Raw genomic sequence first — 22,166 nt, forward strand, 5'->3', positions numbered from 1 at the left:
GTGCTAGCTGTCGGGTTGGTTAAGTACGTCAGGCCCAGCCTCTTTTTGGCTTACATTGACAGAGATTGCCCTGCAATTGCTGGTGGTGGTTAGTTGCCTCAGTTGCCTGATTGATGAGGTAAAACACAATGTCATGAAGCTTGATGGATTCAAGTATAACTATGCATTGCACTTCATAGTATCTATACTGCTTGGTGCTGATATTTTGCAAATTCTTTTGCGTTGATAGAATGTTGTTTTATAAGTACTTTATTAGCCATCTTTTTGTGTGACTTTTCCATCTTCTGAGTCATAAATTCTTGCTTTATGTTGTTTTATTTTCCATTTCTCAGTAATTTTATCATTTTGCAAACATAGACCAGATTAATTCAAGTTAGGGCCCCCCCCCCTTTTCTCCCCAATTGTACTTGGCCAACTACCCCACTCTTCGGAGCCGTCCCAGTCGCTGCTCCACCCCTTCGGCCGATCCGGGGAGGGCTGCAGACTACCACATGTGGAGTCGCCAGCCACTTCTTTTCACCTGACGGTGAGGAGTTTCGCTAGGGGGACGTAGCGCGTGGGAGGATCACGCTATTCCCCCCCAGTTCGCCCTCCCCACCGAACAGGTGCCCCGACCGACCAGAGGAGGGCTAGTGCAGCGACCAGGACACATACCCACATCCGGGTTTCCTACCCGCGGACACGGCCAATTGTGTCTGTAGGGATGCCCGACCAACCCGGAGGTAGCATGGGGATTCGAACTGGCGTTCCCGATGTTGGTAGGCAACGGAATAGACCGCCACACCACCTGGATGCCCAAGTTAGGCTTTTTGTTTAATGTTAACATTAAAGCTTTAGTGGAAGCACTCGTCGAAGATGGCCAAATTAGTATTATTCTCAATACTTTGGGGGAAAAAAGCTGGTGTAGCACACGGGAGTCCTTAAAGCAAGTGCAAGAAATGGATGTGCCAAAGCACTAGGGTTAGATGTAATACTTGTCAAACTCTACTCGTACCACTGTGAGCAGCCGGCCCCCTGACAAATACTTCCCCACTTCTGGCACTGTTGACGATAGCATCAGTCAGGTTACCTGCTTATCGTTAGATTACCGTTATCTCCCGTTAACTCCCGTTAACTCCTGTTAACTGCTCTCCCCTGAGCCTCCAGAGCCTCCTTTCCACGCTGATTCAATTTGGCCCCTCGTTCTACTTTTTAAAATCTCATTACACACATGAACACACACAAGCACAGGCCTGTTTACCTCTGTCAGTCCCTGTGTTCCTGTCCCTGGGAGTCACGTGTAGTACGTGGTGCCGAGGTGTCCTCTGTCAATACGCTGGAGCATGATGTGTGCTGTGGTTGGAGACAGATGGAGATAACGCGGGGCTCCGAAACCTCGATAAGAGTAAGGGACTGCTGCTGTTCCACAAATGTCCAGCTGTCCTATTTACACCGGACTGCTCATTCTCACATGCACACACGTTTAGACACAAGTCCGCAAACACAATCGCTCCCGGTGGCAGCGCCGGTGATCAAAACAACACATAAGCAAGCTGAGCTGAAATAAAAACAACCGTCCTTTTTGAGTATCTTTTACTCTGTTCCCAATGGCAACGTCTACAGAAATAAACGTTTTGAAGGCCGTGTGTGTGTGTGTGTGTGTGTGTGTGTGTGTGTGTGTGTGTGTGTGTGTGTGTGTGTGTGTGCGTGCATGTGTGTGTGTGTGATACCAAACTACTTGTTGTGATGCTCAACTCTTCTTCTGCCCTGCCCTGAATGGATAGTGTCAAATCTCAAGTGTGATGAGCACAGAGAGCTGATTTACAGGAAGACGGTTTTGAAATGTCAGCATTGGTAGGTTGTCCGCGTAGCGTGGCAGTCTATTCCGTTGCATACCAACACGGGGATCGCTGGTTTGAATCCCCATGTTACCTCCGGCTTGGTCGGGCATCCCTACAGACACAATTGGCCGTGTTTGCAGGTGGGAAGCCAGATGTGGGTATGTGTCCTGGTTGCTGCACTAGTGCCTCCTCTGGTCGGTCGGGGGCGCCTGTTCAGGGGGGAGGGGGAACTGGAGGGGGAATGGTGTGATCCTCCCACGCGCTACGTCCCCCTGGTGTAACTCCTCATTTTCAGGTGAAAAGAAATGGCTGGCGACTCCACATGTATCGGGGTCTGCAGCCCTCCCCGGATTGGCAGAGGGGGTGGAGCAGCTACCGGGACGGCTCGGAAGAGTGGGGTAATTGGCCGGATACAATTGGGGAGAAAAAAGGGGGGAGGAAATCCAAAAAAGAAATGTCAGTATTTGTAAGATTAATCCCAGCTAATTGAGAAGTGCCCAGTTGATTTCCTCAATGGCGTACCAGTACTCACCACGTACCCACCGTCCTCCAAACAGCCAAGCCATGTTTCAGCCTACACCTGTGCTTACATGGAAGGGCTGCATCAAGTCCTTTTTTCTTTTCATTCACTCATTTTCCAAAGCTTATCCCAATAAGGATTGCAGGTTGCTGGAGCCTATCCCAGTGCTCATTGGGCGGAAGGCGGGGGGAACACCCTGGACAGGTCGCCGGTCCATCGCAGGGCAGACACATTCATACCTGGGGGCATTTTAGTATCTCCCATTCACCTGATTTACATGTCTTTGGACTGTGGGAGGAAACCAGAGTTCCCGATGGAAACCCATGCAGACACGGGGAGAACATGAAAACTCCACATAGAGCAAGGACCCATGCCCGCCGGCCAGTAATCAAACCCAGAACCTTCTTGCTGTGAGGCGACAGTGCTAACCACTGCGCCACCACGCCGCGCTATTACATACATCAAGTCTTGGATTTTGATAAATCTTATATAACAGCAAAAGCTGCATGCTAAAATCTAAAAATAGTCAAAATGTTGATATGAAGTTCAAAGGATTCAGTAAAATGTTGTAATTATTTAAATCATAATTAGCACAACAACAACAAAAAAACCCTGGATTATCATGTAGCTGACATTCGTGCAGCACTGAGTTCATGCATAGGAAGAGGGAACTGATCACGATAGACCATAAACCAGAACTGAATGGATTTTGGCTTCTTCAGCAAAACCACTTTTGATTCAACTGTCAGCAGGCCATGATTTATTTTGGGATCGAAATTAAAGATGCAGGACTGAAACATCGAGGGTATAAAGATAAACTATAAATTAGGGAAGCTTTTGTTGCATGTGTCGCTAGACTTAGCCCTCCCAGTCATATTAGCAGCGGTCGCCTATAGCTAGCTCATGAGGCACAACAGGCAGTCCCTCCATCTGTCTGTCTGTCTCACTGTTTGCCTCTGGTTGATGTGTTTCAATTAGAAGTGTTTCTCTTTGTGTGCCAGCCACCCACTTACCAACCTAGCCCTGACCGCCTGCCAGAGGGGCCCCTGTTGACAACACCTGCCCTCACCCCGACCCCCCCCCACCTTCACTCCCCCTCCCACCCCACCATCCCCTTCAATAAGCAGGGGCCCTTTTTTCCTGTCTCCAGCCCCCCAAAACAGACACACACCCCCCTTTTCTCTCTCCCTCTAGCAAGTGTGTTGTGAGTGTATATGTTCCTAATTCCTTTCTCATACGGCCACAAGCGTTCAACACACACAACCTCCGCATGTACAAGTCACTTACACGTGTGCATACAAAGACACGCTGGTGCTCCTGTGACTCCTTTGCTTGAGCAGCCACCCTGCTGGGTAAATCCCCTCAGCCTGTGCTTGTTTTTCATGCAGGCCCCCGAAGGGACGCCTATGATCCTGGCCTGGGGCTGGGGAAGGGACTGCGGCTGGCTGAGGACCTGGCTCCTCTCTTCTTTCTCTGGCTGTCCACATTATGCCTGAACTGTGGCCATAATGGGCTGTGAATGGTTTCGCAATTAAACAACAGCTCATCCACTACAGTGCCCGCTGCCAAGGACATAATTGGCCTAAGTGGGCATCAAGCGCCAGGGCGGGCAGATCCAAGCTCGGTGCGGCTGGTGGAATCTGATGCCTAAACCTCTGGCCGGTCGCATTATTGACTTTGACTCTTTTTTATTAAAGGCAGACTGGCAGTACACAGGCAGCCGGAGGAGGAAGCCAAGTATAGCTGCAGAACCCCCAAACATGCTGCACGTCCTGGGCACAACTTCCTGTCACAGGTCGCTGTTCAGTGAAGGCCACCCTAACATGTTATTATGTCGCGGTGCAGGACAGACCATACCCTAGATGAAGTGTTTTGCATTTCTGATATTCTGTATTTTGAATTCATGGAAATGGAACATGGACACCGTGTGCAGTGTTGCTGGGTTTGCAAGAGGCAAACATCTTTGTTTGATCCGGTGGTGGAGATTGAGAAAATGTTGCCGGCATTGCTGCTGCGTAAATCCTCAGTCCGTCTGGTAAACAACAAGGTCTTACGTGCGTTTGCCCCTCCCTGTGCAAATGGTGTGAAGGTTGTTGATAATCTTATTTTAGGAAAAGACACCTCACCGATTGGTGTGACACAAAGAGAGGAAAAAAAACAAGGAGGGGAGAGGGGTGTTTGTTAGAGCACAGATCATAGAGGTGGGGGCAGGGGGTGAGGAGTGAGGTGGAGGGGGGGGGGGGATAAAGGGACAGACAGAGTCTCCACCCAAGACCGCTGTGGCTGCTGGTGGAGAGGTGTTGTTTTACAAATTGTTTTCTTCCTGGAGCCCCCCCCCCCCATTCTGTTTTTGTCCTCTCCTTCACCCCACCTACTCCCCCCCACCCCACCCCCACCAAAACACACACACACACAGTTTCATTACTACTGTTGCTTTTTTCTTTACCTCCCAGCCCCCTCCTCCCCACGCCGTTCAGTTTCACCCCTCTGTCTACCTCATGGAGGGCCTCCTAAAATCCCTTTTCCTTTTTGTTCCCCAGTTTATTTTTTCTTTTTTTTTTGTGATCTGAATTCTATCTTTTTTTGGGGGGGTTAATTGCAGAAATGTACTTTCCGTTTCTTACTCTCGAATCTAGATCATTGTGTAAGGAATGTAAATAAGACAATAGAAACAACTCCCAACATTTTATTAAAACGGCTTCCAAAAAGTGCTTCAAAATGTAGACGTCCGGATGGCGTAGCGGTCTATTCCGTTGACTACCAACACGGGGATCGCAAGTTCAAATCCCTGTGTTACATCGGGCGTCCCTACAGACACAATTGGCTGTGTCTGCAGGTTGGAAAGCCGGATGTGGGTATGTGTCCTGGTCACTGCAGTAGCGCCTTTTCTGGTCAGTCGGGGCGCCTGTTCAAAGGGGAGGGGGAACTGGGGGGGAATAGCGTGATTCTCCCACGTGCTACGTCCCCCTGGCGAAACGCCTCACTGTCAGGTGAAAAGAAGCGGCACATGGTTCCCTGTGCCGGGTAAATGGACTGTGTTTTATATAGCACTTTTCTAGTCGACCGACCACTCAAAGCGCTTTTTTACAATGCATGACTCACATTCACCCATACAGTGAAAAGACTCGTAACAACAAATCACACGTGCTTGCTGACACGCATGCGGACACACACATACGTCTTTTCACGCCCCGGCATGGTGGACAACTCAGTCCTTGAATGATCGAGCAGCACCAAAACAATATTAGTGACGTTATCTGCCTGCAGACCTCACAATTCTGTGGCACTGCACATTTAAATGGGAATTCTGTTTTCCACTGAATCCCACAATTCCGTCCACAGTTTCCGCAAAACGGACAATATGAGGCCCTGCTCATGTCGTCTTTCCCTCCATTAACTCCTCCCCCCTCCCGTGCTCCTTCAGACACACTACACCCCCTTAGTCTATGCATATTTGTGTCATTGCTTTCAATTGTGTCTATTTTCTTTCCACTTGGTGCTGTGACCCCAGCATCCATCTTTCTTCCTCTCGTTATTTCTTCCTCTCTCTCAGCTGTTTCCTTCCTCCCACTACTTCCATCTCCCTCCTCCTCCTCCTCTCTCGAGTCAAGTAAAGGCAGGTCAGATGACTGGTTTGATTGCTGCATCTATTTATGGCTGTTCTGCAGGTCGCCATGGTTGCTGTATATCTTCCATCAAGGCGTCTGTATGTTTGCGCCTGTGGACATGTGTGTTGTAAAGCTACTATATATGTTGTCTCACTGGGCCTACCTCCTTGCCTAGATCCATATTGCTGGCAACGAATGTGCGCACACACACACACACACACACACACACACACAAAACTATCCCCCATTGTCCACTCAACAATTAATAATGTGTGCGTATGGAAAATCTCTTTAGGCTGGAGGTTATTGGAACCAAGATTTTAATTAGGGGAGGTTTTTTTAAGCGGCGCATGCTGCATTAGCTTTAGAACAAGAACGTGTTAGAGGGGCGGACAAGCAGGGACACAATAAGCCATCATCCTAACCGCCGAGCATGTCAGTCTTGTCAAATTGTGAGCATTGATCACACTGTACTCTGTTGTAAGCAGTCCATCTTACTTTAGTGTAGTCTTTACTAGGGGATGTGATTTCTCAAGTATATTGCTGGAGGAAACAAGAATATTCCCTGATCCTCTACGTTTCTAATCACATCTTTGAGACTTGCTTAGTTCGGCCGAGAAGAAGCCCCTGTTGTTAGTGTGACACTTTTGAATGATTGATAGAATAATCTTGTTGTGGTGCTTTTCAGAAAGACACTTTATTTGTCACTGTAAGCAAGCATACAGCGAAACTCACCCTCTGCATTTAGCCCATCCTATTGTATAGGAGCAATGGGCTGTTGCAGCGCCCGGGGACCAACTCCAGTTCTTCTTTCCATTGCCTTGCTCAAGGGCACAGACGGGAGTATTAACTCTAACACGCATGTCTTTTTGATGGTGGGAGGAAACCGGAGCACCCGGAGGAAACCCACGCAGACACGGGGAGAACATGCAAACTCCACACAGAAAGGACGTGGGACGGCCTGGGGTTTGAACCCAGGACCTTCTTGCTGTGAGGCAACAGTGCTAACCACTAGGCCACCGTGCTGCCATTTTTGCATAGGCATGGAAATAGAACTAGATGTAATCTATAAATGTCTTCCTATCAGTGTTCCCCTGGACTGTCCTCTCTCATACAATTTCCCTCAGCTCCCAATAGGTCGGTGTGTTCTCTGTGGAAACCCCAGTGCTGCTTTGGGAAAGCTCCAGACTCGGGTCCCTTTGCACAAACCCTCTAGCCAGGTTTACGCAGCATTCTGCAAAGTGTATTCCACTCCCATTTGGCGGCCATGTTAGTAGATTTGAACATTTACACCAACCGCAATTCTGCACAGAATACACATGGATTAAAGTAAAGTTTTGGCATCTAGTCTGTTTTCCCTGCATGCTGTGCACGATTTTCACAAAACATATTGGGGTAATTAACTTCATAAGCATATACACAACATATTTGAACCATATTGGCCCAGTCTATACTCGTGTCCTGGCCGTTTATTACCATTATGAACACCAACTCAAGTTAACAGTAATCATAGAGATGATAAATACCTGATCTACCACGAAACATCACTTTGCTAAAATTGTTTTGTCACTTAATGAAAGTAGATGTTTAGTCATTTCATCATTTCATGTTGTCACACATACAAAGTTCACAGCGGACACATTGTCTGGTCTAAACAACAAGCTGCCCCTTCGAGGTCGTTCAATCCAATCAAACCACAATCACAGATGACATCAGATGGATGACTACATGGTGGACAAACTCATGTTCATTAACATTCAACTTGTTTTGAGATCAGTGAATTGTAAGGCAGTTTACACATCAGGGATTGATATTGTTCCTGGGTTCAAACCCTGGGGTTGTCCAACCTTGGGGTTATCCCAGGTTGTCCTCTGTGTGGCATTTTCATGTTCTCCCAGTGTCTATGTGGGTTTCCTCCGGGTGCTCCAGCTTTCTCCCACAGTCCAAAGGCATGTAGGTCAGCTGAATCGGCCATACTAAATTGTCCCTAGGTGTGAATGTGTCAGCCCTGTGATGGCCTGGCGGTCTGTCCAGGATGTCACCCCACCTGCTGCCCAATGACTGCTGGGATAGGCTCCAGCGTCCCACAACCCGAATTCGGCTGAGCAGTTTGGCTAATGGATGGATGGATGCATGGATTGATATTGTAAAACTAGACCATGGTTATAACATATCAGCTGTATTTCTCACCAGAGGGCAGATTGAAAACCTGGACTATGTGGTCCTTAAACTTTCACATTGCTCAATTTGGACCACTTTTAAAGCATCAGTTCTCAGCATTTGTTCCAGTGGTCTGAGTCAGCCCAGGGTCTCTCTGCTAACTGGTCATCGTGGACATCCAGTCACCTTCATGCAACATCTCCCTCCCGGCATGCAAAGCAGTGAAATACAAAGGGAAGAAGGAACATGGTGTGATCCGAGATACGGATAACTGACATGGAGTAAACAGAAGCAGTAGTTGGTTACTGAGCTTCCAGATCCCCCAGATGTACTTTGACGCATTTTAGCTCTAACTCCCATCAGTTCGTTGTAGTTACAACAAACTTTTTTTTGGTACAGTGAATGCACGTTGCTGAGTTCACACTGTTATGCTTATGACTAATACTCTCCATCGTCGGCCCCTGTACGCTGGCCCAGGAGACCCCTTCGCCAGTCGTCTTTGCTGTTTTCATTGGCTGCTCGCTCTGCTGATGGAAAGACGGGTTCAAACCGGGGCTCTGTCGAGTTGAGAGGAGGTTTTGCAGGGATGTTGCCTGACTCTGATTTGATAACCTCAGTCTTATTGGCATTACTGCAGCGGGCCAACAAATAGCTGCTGTCATGTGAAACCTACAAGACTCCAAATGTTGGTGTTTTTCTTTTTTTTCCCCCTTCTTTTCTTTGCTTAGACTGAAAATCAGCCCGGTCCTCAACATGCAAGTTTTGTCAGTTTTGGGCCTTGAAGGGCTTTTACGCTTACAAGGTGTTTGTCCAAGTCAACATTTAAACAAATTATATGTAGTTTGTTTATACCTGAGAAGTATTATTAGTCAATTCCTCACAGAGTGTCACTTGGTCTTTTTAGAGATCCGATGCTCTGCTGCTTAGGACAGCTCAGTGCAGGTCAATGAATCACTCGGGTCAGTCGATCAAAGTTTTATTTATATAGCACATTCTGCACATTGAATCACAATGCAATGTGATTAACATGTAGAAATGCAATCCCGGTTCAAGTCCCCGTGTTACCCTCGGCTTGATCAACGTCCCTACAGACACAATTGGCCGTGTCTGCAGGTGGGAAGCCAGATGTGAGTATGTGTCCTGGTCGCCGCACTAGCGCCTCCTCTGGTCGGCCGAGGCGCCTGTTTGGGGGGAGGGGGAACTGGGGGGGGAGTAGCGTGATCGTCCCACGTGCTGCGTCCACCTGGTGAAACTCCTCACTGTCAGGTGAAAAGAAGCAGCACATGTATCGGAGGAGACGTGTGGTAGTCTGCAGCCGTTCCCGGATCGGCAGAGGGGGTGGAGCAGCGACCGGGACGGCTCGAAAGAGTGGGGTAATTGGCCAAGTATAATTGAGGAGAAAAGGGGGGAGATCCCCCCCCAAAAAGTAAACTAACCAAAAACAATTGGATAAAGAGAATAAGATATCAAAGTTAACAGCATATAAATCCAACAAAAAAAATTGAAAACACAGTTAAATACAGTGAAGAAAACATAACAGAATAAAGAAATGCAATGATGTGACATAATGGTAATCACAAGTGTTTAAACTTCAATTTGAAAATTAATCTGAAGTTTTTGAATGTTTTCCTGTGCCCTGATTTCAATTTGGCTTTTTTAGTAGATCGGCAACATACCTGAAACTACCTGAATTGGCCTGATATGGCGAACTCAACCCATGTGGTACCAGTGGCACCCCCAAGGGGTGGTCACGGCCACCCTGATACTACCCCTGGCCCCCCTGCTAGCCCCCCCCCCCCAGCTATGCACATCAGATCTTTAGTAACGTTAACTGTAAAAAAAATAAGAAACCAAAGTATTTGAATATGCGATTCCTTAACTCTCATTTTGACAGTTTTCAACTAGCCTGTACAGCGTACTGCAGCAGCATGATAGAATCCCTGAAGTTCAGTCATGGCTTTTGGTTTTGGTGTGCCACCCCAAGATTTTCAGTGACCCCATTTGGTCCCCCCATGAACAATTTCAGGGAGCGCCACTGTGTGGTACTAGTCTTCTTGTCTTGAAATAGAGTAGCCAACATGAAAAGTCATGCACGTGTCTGCAAAATGTGACCTGTGTTCTGTATTGTTTGTGTGTGTGTGTGTGTGTTTTCTGGACATAAGATGTGGGGGTGTGTATGCATGACCCCTGTGACAGGTCTGTTTCTCCTAGCTATGATGGAGAGTTTCCCTCCTTCCTCCCCTCCTAAAGAGGCTTCCTTCCTGAGGCTGCGTGGTTTGGGTGACGGGTGGAAGGGAGCGGTCGGAGGAGGAGGGAAGAGGGAGGAGATGGCCGTGGTTGAGAGTGGGCTCATTTGTCTCATACAAGGTGTGGCAAGGGCAAACAAAACAACATCTGGCTGGGTTTTAAAGACCCGCGTCCTCAATCGCTCAAACGAAAGTGACATTTAGTAACGATGCAGATGTTTGGATTCGTGTCGCTGATCAAACCAGACGAGATAAATAATCCGCGGAAGACACTTGTCATGTTTTGCGTCAGCCTATTTTGGCGCCAGACGTGTGGGAGTTTACCACCTTGGACGATACAATGAGTGTCGTCATATGTTGGTGTACGACTCAACGTCTTATCCGAATTTTCCAGCAGGTTGAAAATGCGGGTAGTGCAGAGAATAAGAGTCTTGTGTAAACCCTGTTTGATCCAGGTCCTATCTGTGAACTTGAGTAACATGGATTTCGCAACACGCTGCACATGAAATGTCCCCGTTTCAGTGATTCCCTGTAACGTAGGTTTGTACTATATCTCCATGAATATTTCAGCCGCTGGTTGTGTGGTCAGTGCTGGCTGAGGCTGGGTTACCTCCAAGCCTTAAATTTGATATAGATACAAAACAATCATCGGCGAACTGAAAGCTATTATTTTTCGGCAGCCAGCCCTGCTGCTGGTGTTGACGGCATCAGTTGCTCTGCTGTGCATTACTGTGTGTGTGTGTGTGTGTGTGTGTGTGTGTGTGTGTACCTTAGCTCTTGCTCTGCTCAGTGCAATGCTGTGAATATGAAATAGGGCAGCTAGCATCTGCACTGCAGCCTTTCCGCCCCTGGCCTGCACATTGTACCCACCACTCAGTACAGCTTGCAGGAAGATAGGAGAGCTGTGTGTGTGTGTGTGTGTGTGGGTGGGTGGGTGAGTTTGACTGAGGGTTAAGTTTACCTGCATCTGTGCCCTTCTCTCGGTTTATCTTCTTGTCTCTCCTCCTCTTGTGTCTGAGGGGCTTTTGTTGTTTGTGTATATAGGTCTGAGATGTATTTTATGTGTGTGTGCGTGTGTGTGCGTGTGTGCACGGGTTCAGCCCCGTGGCTTGGTTTTGCATATTAATCTGGGCCTTCGCAGCCGTACTCGTAGTGCCTAACTCAGCGGTCGGGAACCTATGGCTCGCGAGCCATATATGGCTCTTCCGGTGATGGCATATGGCTTCCAGACAATTTTGAGTTGAAAAATTTTTTTTTTTTTAAAAATCAGTTTGGAACTGATTTTAAAATACTTGTGATATTTCTTAATAATATTGTGTCATTTTAAAGTAAACAGAAATTAGTTTTGAAGATAAATTTCACGGGTCACCCGTGGGTCGGGTCGGGAACCAATGGCTCGCGAGCATGTCCGGGTCATTGTAAAGGTGAAGAAATCAATTTGATCAGATAGCCAACTAGTTTATCCGCTTCAACCCTTGTAACGGAAAAGATGGCGAAAAGAAAAAAAGACGATGATTACCGTGCATTCCAGGCTGCGTGGACAGAGGAATTTGCAATTTGTGGAGAGAGCAGGATCTGCGGTATGTCTAATATGCAATGATAAAATTGCATCGATGAAACGGTCAAATATAAAGCGGCACTTCGGTACGCACCATGCTTAATTTGCATGGAAATATCCAGCGGGGGACGGCAGGAAAAGGGCATGCGAGGAGCTACAGCGGAGAGTGCAGACGAGTCAGCAGCAACTACGTGTGTGGACCAAGCAAGGTGACGGGAATTCCGCTAGCTTTGCGGGGGCTTTGGCAATAGTAAGGAATGGAAAGTCATTCACAGATGGCGAGTATGCCAAAACATTCATGCTTGATGTGGCCAATGAACTGTTTGATGACTTCCCAAATAAAGACAAGATAATCAAACGAATAAAAGACATGCCCCTGTCAGCAAGAACTGTGCACGATCGTAGCATCATGATGGCAAATCAAGTCGAGGAAACACAAATTAAGGACATAAACGCCGGGACATACTTTTCTCTCGCGTTAGATGAGTCAACAGACGTTAGCCATCTATCTCAGTGCAGTATCATTGCCAGGTATGCTGCAGGTGACACACTGCGTGAGGAAAGCTTGGCTGTTTTGCCAATGAAAGGGACAACAAGAGGAGAGGATTTATTCATGTCTTTCATGGAGTTTGCTAAAGAAAAAAAACTACCGATGGATAAACTTATTTCTGTCTGTACTGATGGTGCACCCTGTATGTTGGGGAAGAACAAAGGATTTGTAGCGCTTCTCCGTGAACATGAAAAGAGAGCCATCCTAAGTTTTCATTGCATCCTGCACCAGGAGGCGCTTTGCGCTCAGACGAGTGGATAGGGGCTTGGTGAGGTGATGTTGCTGGTCATTCGAGTGGTCAACTTTATTGTTGCCCGAGCTTTAAATGATCACCAGTTTAAAGCTCTGTTAGAAGAAGTTGGGAATCATTATCCCGGTCTGCTTTTACACAGCAACGTGCGTTGGTTGTCAAGGGGGAAGGTGCTCAGCCGTTTTGCAGCTTGCCTGAGTGAAATCCGGACTTTTCTTGAAATGAAAGGCGTCAAGCATCCTGAGCTAGACAACACTGACTGGCTCCTGCAGTTTCACTATCTCGTGGACATAACTGGCCATCTGAACCAGCTCAAGTGAAAATATAAGGTATTGGAAATACCTTATCATCCCTTCAACAAGCAGTGTTTGCATTTGAAAGCAAGCTGGAAGTCTTTCTCAGGGACATTGAAACAGGTCGTCTTCTGCACTTTGAAAGACTGCAACAATTTAGAGATGCATGCTTAGCAAGTGACTCCACTCAACATCTGGATCTCCAGCAGCTAGCTGGCTTTTCGTCCAATCTCCTGCAGTCATTCAAAGCACGTTTTGGAGAATTTCGTGCGCGCACTGGTCTTTTCAAGTTCATCACTCATCCACATGAGTGTGCAGTGGACAAAATCGACCTGACATGCATCCCCGGGGTCTCTATCGGAGACTTTGAGCTGGAAGTTGCTGACCTGAAGGCATCAGACACGTGGATGAGTAAGTTCAAGTCACTTAATGGAGAGTTGGAAAGTCTTGCGCGACAGCGAGCAGAGCTGGCGAGGGAACACAAGTGGACAGAAATGAAAAATCTTCAACCTGAAGACCAGCTGATTCTTGAAACTTGGAACGAGCTTCCTGTGACATACCACACAATGCAGCGTGTGAGTATTGCCGTATTGACCATGTTTGGCTCTACATATGCATGTGAACAGTCTTTCTCGCATATGAGGAACATTAAGACCAACCTACGCTCACGTTTAACTGATGGAAGCCTCAACGCCTGCATGAAGCTCAACCTCACCACGTATGAACCAGACTACAAGGCCATCAGCAAAACCATGCAGCACCAGAAGTCGCATTAAAAGTAAGACATATTTAATTTTTTATACGTTAAAAATACTATATGGCTCTCAATGAAATATATTTAGAAATATTTGGCTTTTATGGCTCTCCCAGTCAAAAAGGTTCCTGACCCCTGCCCTAACTCATGGGCGTGTCTGCCTGGTTTAAACACACAGGCATCACAGTAAGGCCCTGCGTTTTGTCTCTGAGCAGAGATGCACTGGGAGATGAACTCTGCTCTCTAATGTCTCCAGAGGAAAAAATCCGGATAATCTTTTGGTATGTGTCCTATCAGGGGCAGAATTTATTTTTTTGGGGGGGGGGGTCAGAGGTCTCAAGGAAGCACGTAGCATGGCTGAGTCTTGCTTGTCCCGGACTCGCCGGCCACCTGAACCCAAAGCCCTCGAAACATGAGGAGGGCAGGAAAAAAGAGAGGTAGAGAAAGGATTGGGGGAGGGGGAGGGGTGGGTCGATAGATGGATAGAGGGAGAACGAGAGAGAGAGAGAGAGAGACCCGTGACAATCAGCCCCTTGATAAACATTTTGTGGGTGTCAGTCGAGGACATAGAGTGATTTGAGTTTCTCTCCTCTCTCTCTTTCTCTCTCTTCCTTTCTCTCTCTTTCTCTGCCCCCCCCCCCCCCTTCTCTGTCTCTGCCTCTCTCCCTCTGTGGCTAATATGAGGAGATAATGGGCCATTGAGGCAGAAAGGGAAGGCTTAAAAACACCTTAGTCATGACTGGGCTGCTGCTCAGCACCGCTGATTAAATTACCCAGATGAAGCGGGATATTTATCTAAGCACAACTGCAATCCATAAAACTACAGTTACAAGTGCCCAGTTAAAGATGTCAAATCGCTGTCCGCAGCTCTCCTACCCGTACATATTAGCGTGAGCCGTGTGTGTGCGTGTGTGTGTTTGCACAGGGCTGGAATGCAGCGACCATACTAAATAATGTTTGTCATTTCATTTATTCAGGCATTAAGTTTTCCTCCGTGTGACATGGTAGAAGTTGGACCTGCAGCCGCCTCGTGTAGCCAGACCTTTTTCCTCACTTGATTTCATTCGGGTTTACCGCTGTGCCAGCGCTGGAGGAAAGTCTGGCTGAAAGCTGTAGTCGAGTGGGAACGGAGGCAGAAATCCAAATAAAGTTTTTTTTCTTTCTTCTCGCCCCCCTTACCCCCCCTTCAATGACGCAATCAAAATTATTGGCACGGGTGGATGGGGTGGGGGTGAGGGGGTACACCAAAATAGGATATCAATGAGCATTGTCTTGTGTGTGTTTTATTGGCCAGGGATCCATTTCCTGTGCGAGACAGGAAAGGTGATTGATTTAAGATGCGGATGCTAAATTGGACTCTTCTTGTGCACCGTCCGCAAAAAGATTTGGCCATTAAAAAAACAAAAACAAAAAAAAACGGCCGTTCAAGTTGAGCTAGAACTGCTCAGGAACTGATGACACCGATGTTCTCGATCTCCGGTCCGCTGTGTGTGTTGTGTATGTCACCCCAGGCGTACCGCAGGCTCGTTGAGCCAAGCCCTCGGCGTATTTTGAAAGGAGTTGAAATCCAGCCGCAGAGAGGTAGCCTCTTACTAATGGTCCTGATGGCGATCGTGCCCCGGTGCCGGGTATGGTTGGTTATGAAGGACCCTTTCTTTCATCTGGTGTGTGTGTGTGTGTGTGCGCGTTTGAGAGACAGAGGGAGACAGAGAAAGAGAAGGAATGGGAGGTGGGGGAGACGGAGGATGTGTGTGTGTGCATCTGGCTGCTTCCTTTCTTGTTGCAGACGTATGCAGAGGCGAGCAGACAGTATGTCAATACGTTCACAGGCTGTCCGTGTGTTTGTGCGCGCAGATTTCCTGCCTCCCTTCGAGTGTTGGTGGGCGTGTTTCTGTGTGAGATTTTGAGCCGTGGCGGTATAGATGATGAGGCCAGTGATGCAGGTGTCTCGTTCACTAGATGAATGTTCACCCGTTGCCTCCCTCCATCACCTCCCTGCTGTCACCACACTGTCCACTCAGCAAAGAGTGCCGGGCATGTGTGTCCGTGTGTAAGTGTGTGTGTGTAAGTGTGTGTGTGTTTGTGTGCACGCTTGTATTTATGAGCACATGTGAGAGAATACATGTTGACTGCAGTGGTATATGTGTGAGTCGGTGTGTGTGTGTGTGTGTGTGTGTGTGTGTGTGTGTGTGTGTGTGTGTGTCTGTGTGTGTGTGCGCGGGTGTTTTTCTTCTGTGTATTTCTGTGTTTGTGTCTAGATGTCAGAAAAAGTGCAGCCAGCAGCAGATGTTGTGGCCAGTGGCAGCGTGACCGAATTAAAGATGTGGCGTGGAGGGAAGGAGAGGAAAGACAGAGGAGAGGGAAGGAAGAATAGATGGGAGGACGGAGGAGACGGCGGCTGAGGACGCGAGGCTCGGGAGGGAGGTGGCGGTGGCTGCCTCAGAGGAAAATTAGGGAAGTGGCGAGGAGGGCCCTCGGCGGGGGTATATTGATTTTTAACCCCGTCCCGAGCGTCTGTAATGAGATCTAGTGGCTATGGCCTTTCTGCAGGAGCAGATTCATCACCTGGGGCTAGACGCCACGGCTGACCAGGACAGGGGCGTAGGCGGGGCGGCAGGGAAGGGTCATGAGGATGATGTGAAAAGGGGAAGTTGAGACAACTGAGAGGGACAGGGACTTGGTGAAGGAAGAGCAGAGAGAGGGGTGGATGGATGGATGGGTGGAATGTGTGGCTTTAAGATGGGCGGGCAGGAGAAGACAAACTGGCGTCTCATGAGGATTCTAGGAAAATGCCCGTTTGGGGTAGGCTGCTGCTAATTACTGCAGACAGTCTATGTCTGGACTCATCTCCATGGCAATGGGCTGGGCCTATCACTGGTCGGCAGGGTTGGCCAGCACACAGGAAGATACAGACGGGCAAATCAATGAAACGGAGGAAGGAGGGAAGGAGAGAGCAAAATGATGTTTATTATAGAGTCGGATTCGCTTTCAGCTTTTGTGTGCGCAAAAGCACATGTGCGTGGATTTGTTAGTGTACCAATACAATCATCAGTACTCGCTTATGTTGACTTATTCAGTATTAATTTGCGAGAGCAGCTGTCAGTTGACCTTTTTGCATAAGAAAAACTTTTTTTTGGGCATCCGGGTGGCGTGGCGGTCTATTCCGTTGCCTACCAACATGGGGATCGCCGGTTCGAATCCCCGTGTTACCTCTGGCTTGGTCGGGCGTCCCTACAGACACATTTGGCCGTGTCTGCGGGTGGGAAGCCGAATGTGGGTATGTGTCCTGGTCGCTGCACTAGCGCCTCCTCTGGTCAGTCGGGGCGCCTGTTAGGCAACGAGGGGGAACTGGGGGGAATAGCATGATCCTCCCACGCACTACGTCCACCTGGCGAAACTCCTCACTGTCAGGTGAAAAGAAGCGGCTGGCGACTCCACGTGTGACGGAGGAGGCATGTGGTAGTCTGCAGCCCTCCCCGGATTGGCAGAGGGGGTGGAGCAGTGACCGGGATGGCTCAGAGGAGTGGGGTAGTTGGCAAAACGTACAATTGGGGAGAAAAAGTGGGGAAAATCCAAAAAAAGGAAAAAAAATATTTCCCCCCATTTTTTTTGTAGAGAAAATGTCAGTAGACGGCAACAAATCTGTCATCAGTGCTCTCTAGAGAGGAATGTTGCCATGTTGAAATCCAGGCCAGCTGGGAACATCCTGGTGATAATGGTAAGAAAGAAACACCTACCCATCCTTTAACAACCTCCCCTGTCCCAGTGCCTTCAAGTAAGGTGACCAACTACCAGTTGCCCCACACCTAGTGCCCAGCAGCAGGAGACTGGGGTTGTACTGGTCAGCCAACTTTCACTGGAGATAAAAGGTTAATAATGGTGGACTGCTGGGGACATAACCTGTCTGTACCGATAACCAAGACACTCCCAGAGAACTTAAGGGAAAACGGTATATTTTCAGTATCGCAGATTGTCGCGGCATCACCTGCGAACTCAATTTTGGCGGCATTTCAGAGACACTCAGAGGACTGCTCAGTGTGTGTATATATATGTGTGTGTGTGTGTGTGTGTGTGTGTGTGTGTGTGTGTGTGTGTGTGTGTGTGTGTGTGTGTGTGTGTGTGTGTAACCCATATGACATATAGGGCTACTAATAGTCATTGATTTAGAGGTGTAGTGACATGCCGCTCCTTAAGGGGCGCACTATGCAACTCGCTAGGGTAGAGACTGCTACACGCAGTCGTCTTTCTTTTTTTCTTTTTGTGATCATCCTGGAAATTGTGCTCTTGAACCGACGACTGAATTTCATTATACACAGCCTCAGAAAGTTAGAGTATTGACATTTTTTTGATTCTGAAAAGTGTTATGTATAATCAGAATCTCATCTGTGAGCTTACGAGACGAAGGTCTGTCGAGTTTTAAGTATTTGGAAGTCCGATTGGTTTTTTTATCTACCAGATAGAATTTGGAAGATTGTGATGGCGAGCCCAGCCCAGTGAGACTGTGGACAATCATAGAAGCGGTGGCCTACCGTAGGATCTGTCCCAGGAAACGTCTGACAAGCCTTAATCATTCATCCAGACACCAGATAAGAACTCATACACACTAGCCTATTTCCTCTACCAGGGTAGAAATAGTCATCGTTGAAGTATATTCAATACACTCACGGATCAGGAACTGAACTCTTGGACTAACACATACACTCAAGGACAAGGAACTGAACTTTTCTTTCATCTCAAACTGCTAACACTCATTGAGGGTTGTGATTTGAATGAGGTTTTCTTTGGTTTATTATTTTATTTACTATAAAGAGCTCTATTTTGTTTTATTTCAATTCTTTTATGTAAAAGTCAGCGTTGTGTGTATTTTGCTGTTGTGAGGCAATAAAATTGTCAACTGTTCAACTACACATCAGCTCCTCTCGTGAGTTAGTCAAGGCAAACCCCTCACCGAACCTAGTTAGATGTTAGCGCCTTTACTGCTACCCCTTGTTTGCACTGGAGGTGCTACACATGTATATGTGTGTGTGTGTGTATGTATATATATACATACACACACACACATACATTATCCAAGCCGCTTATCCTGCTCTCAGGGTCGCGGGGATGCTGAAGCCTATCCCAGCAGTCATTGGGCGGCAGGAAGGGAGACACCCGGGACAGGCCGCCAGGCCATCACAGGGCCGACTCACACATTCACACCTAGGGACAATTTAGTATGGCCAATTCACCTGACCTACATGTCTTTGGACTGTGGGAGGAAACCGGAGCATCTGGAGGAAACCCACGCAGACACGGGGAGGACATGCAACCTCCACACAGAGGACAACCCCCCAAGGTTGGACTACCCAGGGGTTCGAACCCAGAACCTAGTAATATAGAAATGCATACATAAAGATAATGTTGAAAATTGTGAATGTTTCCCCTTAAAAGCAGATCTGATGCCTGCAACTGAATTTTATACCTGTAAGCCTTTCAAAAAATTTAACTACTGGCATGACTGGGTGTGTCTCAATAGAAAGACTGATAATGTGCTCCTGCTCATGTAAACAAAAAAGTAGACATGTTGGAACGAGTGGGCTGTAGGGATATTAGGAAGGTGTGTGGGACAGAGAGAGAGAGAGAGAGAGAGAGAGAGAGAGAGAGAGAGAGAGAGAGAGAGAGAGAGAGAGAGAGAGATAATATAAACACCACATTAGTCCCTTATGATTTTTTTTTTTTTGCCCACAAAAATGTATACGTAAGTGTGTGTGTTGACAAACTCTGTGTAATTGTGAATGTAAGAATTGGTATGACTGTAAATGCCGGTGAAATGAATTTGGGATCCACCAAGGATCGAACCATATTGAGTCAATGTCATCTCTCGTTTCCGAACTTCTCCGAGTATAATGTCTACAAGTGACCGTGACCTTTTCCTCAATAACTCAATTTAACCAACTTACATCAATATATTTTTGTTTGTGTGTGTTTATGTTTGCCTGAATACACATACGCAAGCAATTATACATGTGTCACTAGCTCTGGCCTCTTTCAACTAAATCTTCCCTTCAGTAACCCAATGAGGAAAGGGTCATTTAGCCCATAGAGGGGATGTACACACACACACACACACACACACACAAACAGAGAGAGAGAGAGAGAAAGCTCCAGTCAGGTTATATGGGATTTGTCTTCTGTGAAAGTCATTTCTTAAAAGGGCGGCACGGTGGCGCAGTGGTTAGCGCAGTCACCTCACAGTAAGAAGGCCCTGGGTTCGAACCCTGGGGTAGTCCAACCTTGGGGGTCGTCCCGGGTCATCCTCTGTGTGGAGTGTGCATGTTCTCCCTGTGTCTGCGTGGGTTTCCTCCGGGTGCTCCCGGGTGCTCCGGTTTCCTCCCACAGTCCAATGACATGTAGGTCAGGTGAATCGGCCATACTAAATTGTCCCTAGGTGTGTGTGTGTGTGTGTGTGTGTGTGTGTGTGTGTGTGGGCCCTGTGATGGACTGGGGCCTGTCCAGGGTGTCTCCCCACCTGCCGCATGATGACTGCTGGGATAGGCTGCAGCATCCCCGTGACCCTGAGAGCAGGATAAGCGGTTTGGATGGATTTCTTAGAAGTGACATTTCCTTCTGGATGTGACATGAGTGAAGGTTCAGTTTGCTGCTCGTTGTTGGTGTTTTGCACTGAAGCAGCTATGGGATATCGGCTGAGCAGATGCATGTGGTCGGAATATGACTACAGCTGCTCACACAAATGTAAACATACACATGTATACTAGATGGTGCTTATTTATGTGTTTGAATATATCGGTGGAAGCGCACTACACTCATTTAACATGGGAGTTTCATAGCTTCCCCTCAGCCCAGGGGGCGAGGGGGGTCAGGCTCAGCACACGTTGTGTGTGTTCGTGTGTGGGAAAGAAGGTGAAAACTGAAGCCATAGGTACATTTTTTACCAGCACTAACATTTCTTAGTGCTGGTTTTAATTTAGTTGCAGCTTCAGAGGGGCAGGAGTCCCTGCGTCAGGACATTCAGACAGTATCAGGTAGGCTTTCAGCGACAGAAATATAGGCCCTATACTAAAATAACTTTGAGGTATTGTGATTATCAGTGCTGTCTGACAGTTGACATAATATCATGTATCACAAACGCCACCAATCTGGCACCTAGCTTGGATAAAACAAACCACAAAAGGTATTTGCAAATACTGTTTGACTCAGGTTTCTCTGCACACACTTGTGTGTGTGTGTGTGTGTGTGTGTGTGTGTGTGTGTGTGTGTGTGTGTGTGTGTGTGTGTGTGTGTGACAACTGGCACTCTAGCAAACTCAATCAGGCCACTTTGACCCCATTACATGAACTGAAAGCATAGTAAAAGTCCTGGCATTGTAGCTTAACCAATCACATTATTGAGTGTCGTGTGCACATGCACTTGCTGTGTGTGTGTTTGTGTGCACTCGTGTGCCTGTGTATGCAGTTGTTTGCACTGAAAACTGAAGACGCCCCTCCGTCAGAGTCAAACCAAGCTTGACTGAACGGTACCTGATGGACATGCATACATGCCATAGCCAAACATTTACCGTTTGGGATTCAAACGTCAGCGTATGAGTCACACTGTAAAGAAACACTGCTGCACATCACAGCCATCGTTGTCTTGTTGACACTTGAGCTCAACCAGTGTGTGTGTGTGTGTGTGTGTGTGTGTGTTTATGTTTCCGAATATATACACACACACAAACTATACATACATATATAGTTATATGTATTAAGTTATATGTCTTATATATATATATATATATATATATATAAAATTGTTAAAAACGATAAGGAAAGTGCTCAACAAATATGGAGCAAAATAATCCAGTGAGTCAGGTAAATTTATTTGACTCACTGGATTTTATATATATATATATATATATAGAGAGAGAGAGAGAGAGAGAGAGAGAGAGAGAGAGAGAGAGAGAGAGAGAGAGAGAGAGAGAGAGAGAGAGAGAGAGAGAGAGAGAGAGAGCGCTGATAGAATGACAGGAGATGTAGCGATTGTTGAATACCTCCTTGTTCACTATTTATCCCGTGCTCTTGAGTACGGTACGTGTTAAGAAATAGATAGTAGAACTACGTAATTGTTCATTGATGCATAGGGAAATTAATCTCCCTTTCAATTGGCGTTACATGTTAGATTTATTTTATCCTTTGATCGCAGTTGTAATTATGTGAAATGGTGGTGTTGGGAGCAATAAGGCCGAGGAGATGAAAGTTTGCCCTGCTGTCAGACTGTAAAAGGGTTGAATTAATACGTTTGTGACCCCTGCAGATGTGAATGGAGCTTTGCATCAGTTGAACTGTACCCTGCGCTTACTTAGCGGGTCGGTGTGTATCTATGGCGTTGGCAGGATGGGATGACGTTGAGGATGTGTTGGCTTTGGGCTGTT

Source organism: Lampris incognitus, chromosome 3, assembly GCF_029633865.1.
Source record: "Lampris incognitus isolate fLamInc1 chromosome 3, fLamInc1.hap2, whole genome shotgun sequence".
Lineage (NCBI taxonomy): Eukaryota > Metazoa > Chordata > Actinopteri > Lampriformes > Lampridae > Lampris > Lampris incognitus.